The following is a 4,149-nucleotide window of genomic DNA, read 5'->3' on the forward strand; positions in this document are numbered from 1 at the left end:
TTACTGGGGTAAACACCATCAGGAGGTAACTAAAGCGCCAAGCCAACGTTATCAAAGGAGTCATAATCATAGATATCATAACTGTTTTATAAATATAGTGGTAATAAAACTAAACCCAGGTCTACCATGTCTTGTTAAGATGGAGGAGCGCTAGGTCGCGAATGCGATTTTCGCCTGGGGGGGAACTTTATAATAAACCAGAGATTTCCAACTAGCGGCCCAAGGACCACGTGTGAGCCGCCAGCCCATGTTTGTGGCCCTCGAAGCTTTTTAGATGGACCTCATGGGGCTTCATTTTTGCTCTTTTACTATATGGAGTGGACTCCGAAACTGTGGATACGGGCCTCCTAACCTGTGCACCTATGTGGCCCACACGCCCACATATATGTACATGGAAGTTGGAAATCCCTGTACCTAAACAGATAGACAGATAGATAAGGGTCGTTCTCGGAACGGCCTATCCTGTCCTCCTCGTCCTCCTCTCTTAAGACCTCAGCAGTTATTCAGTTACATTTCCTGTTAAGGAAGGAGGAAGGAATTTTTAATTGTGTTAAGCATATTCAAATGCTTGTCACAAAATATCGTTCCCCGATTATTACACCTAGATAACTTTTATGATTTGACTTGGACTCGAACCACCAACCTCCAGATGCAAAGTCCAACGCATTAACAACTGCACCACTGAGGTTGGTCAGTTACATTTCCTGGTCTTGTCGTTTCGCATCGCTACCGGATCGTCACATCATCCGTTATCGGCACACTGTTGTTTATTTGGCGCGAGATATCTTCTTATCTTCGCTTTACTCATCGTTGCAATATTGGCAATTCCTACCACACCTTTCTCCAGAGAAAAATCGAATAGGTACCTACATAGGTATCAATCTACCTGACTCATTTTGTGACAAGATGAGAGAGGGTGTTGGGGGAGGGGGTCGGGGTGACTCATTTTGAACGGTCGCGTTGGTGAAAACGCACCTTTAGGTTATAGGTATTCTATGTATGTACCATTGTACCTACTTATCCACATAAAAATATGTACCTCTTCTAGCTATGTAACTGACTATTCTAGCTATGTACCTATTCTAGTTTCTAGAACCCCTACATTCGTGTCACTTAACACGAACAGATTTGTGCCCTTCAAACGGGACATGTGATTGTGGGTTTTATTTTTCCTCGGAAGCTATTAGAGCTGGGGGTAATTATAGTTAGATAGTTGTTTGTTCTGTGAATCATGCTGGTGAGCTTTTGACTCCTAGGTATTACCTACTTTCTTTCATTGCTGCAACGCCCCAGTGTCGAAGCTATGAAATTGTAGAGAGAGGGAAAATAAATTAGACTTATAAGTTATTTTCCCTCTCTCTATCAATATGTGAACCTTCACAGAGTTACCGAGGCATCCATCCATCCATCAAGATAATTATGAAATTACCTATAGTCAAAGTTACCTCAGTGCTGTAGTGGGTGGTTAAGCTTGCTTGGTGATCAGGAGGGCGTGGGTTCAATTCGAGCTGAAATATGGACTTTTGTCGTTAGTTAGATTTAGTAAGTATATTTTGAAAATTTGACCACAACAGGTCATAGTATTTGACCGCAATAGGTAATACACAGTAGTAGCTTACTACTGGAGGTAGGTAGGTACCTACCTAAAGATATTTATTTCAGCGCCACAAAAAAAAAAAAAAAAAACACTCAACTTAAGGGAATGTGGTTGAACAGGGTTTAATCCACACTTATCCATGTAGGTAATTGCCTACTGTGTATACTCTCCTTTCTCTTGTAGGATGTAGGCTATTTTAGAGTATTGAAAGTTTTTTTATGAACTGTATGTAGGATTGTAACAATAATTATTATTTTTTTTTTTTCTGGTGGGATTTTTCTAAATACTTGATGTAATGGTGTAAGAACCTCTTTGAGTATCGGGTTTAGTTTAAATACTCCAACGAAACCATATCACATCACCAAGTCATGGTGACTTGCTTGTAAAGGTCTCTGTTTCCCAATCCAAGGGTATCGGGTTCAATCCCCAGCTATGTCCAACTGATGAGTCCAAATAAGGACGAAACACGTGTCTTGGGCTGCTTAGTGATTTGGTCTGGTTTCGTTGTATAACTCATGTAGTGATTTAGAGGATAAATGTAAATCATAATAACAATAATTATTTTAGAGTCTTTTTGGTAGTTTTGCCACATCCACTAGCGAAACCCAGCCTGTTTAGCTTGGAAAGGTAGCGCGTCTGTCTTGTGTCTTGTAAGCGCTAGGTTATGGATTCAATGCCCGCGCTAGGCAAACTTTATCCTAAATACATAGATAAGGTTCGTTCTCGGAACGACTGGCTTTCTCATATCCTGACTTTCTTCTCTCTTCGATTTCGGGACGATAAGACCATAGCAGTTACAGTTCCCTCTAATCACACCTCAAAAAAGTCAGATTCTCACCTATTCACAACCTGCTCACAAACCTCATACCTATATCTTTCTGTACACAATTGCCTACATCTATGTATAGATTAAGACCTCAGCAGTAATAGTTCCCTGTATCATGGCAAACCTCGAAAAAGTCAGATTCTCACCTATTCACAACCTGCTCACAAACCTCATACCTATATCTTTCTGTACACAATTGCCTACATCTATGTATAGGTATGTGGATACTGCGGAGGTGTGATGACGTTTTCTGCGCCAGTAATTAAACCCAATTATACCTGTACTAATGAGAACGCAGGGTTTAAAATGTTTAAATCCTAAAAATTAAAAACAAATATACTATCTTGTGAACATGCCAGAAACGCCCCCAGGCAAAGCCCCAAGACAGGATGACGTCCCGCGCATAGCTCAACGTTGCAACCTAAGTGGGGAAAGATACATGAGGCTTTTATTTGAAGAGGTTTGATAGAGGAAACTCTAATTATTATTAAGGTCTTATCGTCCTGAAATCGAAGAGAGAAGAAGGACAGGATAAGAGAAAGCCAGCCGTTCCGAGAACGGACCTCATCTATTTACAATAAAGTCCGCCTCGGGCGGGACTCGAACCCTCGACCTAGCGCTTAAGAGAAAAAGAACAAAAATAATGTCTGGGGCATACTTAAACCCATTACATCTTTCACTCAAGAGTCCGAAGTCCTTCATTATGTTTCATGTTTGTCAATAAAAAGTTGCAGAAGTTACAAATTACAAAGTTAACTCGTGGAAAATTGTTCCGGCGAATCTCGACCATACAGACGTGCCTTGATAGAGGAAACTCTAATTATTAAGGTCTTATCGTCCTGAAAACAAAGAGAGATGAAGGACAGGATAGGAGAAAGCCACAGTTGTTCCGAGGACGAACCTCATCTGTTTACAATAAAGTCCGCCTCGGGCGGGACTCGAACCCTCGACCTAGCGCTTACAAGAGAAAAAGAACAAAAATAATGTCTGGGGCATACCCATTAAAACCCATTAAATCTTTCACTCAAGAGTCCGAAGTCCTTCATTATGTTTCATATTTGTCAATAAAAAGTTGCAGAAGTTACAAATTACAAAGTTAACTCGTGGAAAATTGTTCCGGCGAATCTCGACCATACAGACGTGCCCTCCCCATCGCGTGTGTCCCTGGACTGGAAAATTATTGTTTTACATATTATTATCACCATTCCAAACATAAAGGTGAATTTTTTTACCCGTTTTCTGGTGCTTTTTTCGAAACTATTTCTCACGCGAGCCATGGACGACAAAAAAATTAAGGGAGAGTGGGAGAGAGAGGGAGGGAGAGAGAGAGAGAGAAGGAAAAGACAAGGAGAAAGGAAGTTTAGACATAGAAAAAGAGAGGAGAGTGGGAGAGAGAGAGAGAGGGAGGATATGGAAAAAGAAAGTTAAGAAAGGAGGGAGATAGAGTTGTAGATTGGGAGAGAGAAGGAAAGAGAGACCCGCAGATAAAGAGGGATGAATAAAGAAAGGAAAAGAGAGGAGGAGAAGGAGAAAGAGAAAGAGAGAGAGAGAGAGAGAAAGAAAGAGAGAGAGAGAGAGAGAGAGAGAGAGAGAGAGAGAGAGAGAGAGAGTTTCTCTTTGTCAATGTAGTCATTATTTTAGTCTTTAGTTCTATTCTGTTGAAAACTAACAAAAATAAAATTCAGGTGGTACAAATTAATAAGTAAAGAATGACTTAGCGCAACAT

This window comes from Diaphorina citri, unplaced genomic scaffold (assembly GCF_000475195.1).
Source record: "Diaphorina citri unplaced genomic scaffold, Diaci psyllid genome assembly version 1.1 scaffold1449, whole genome shotgun sequence".
Lineage (NCBI taxonomy): Eukaryota > Metazoa > Arthropoda > Insecta > Hemiptera > Psyllidae > Diaphorina > Diaphorina citri.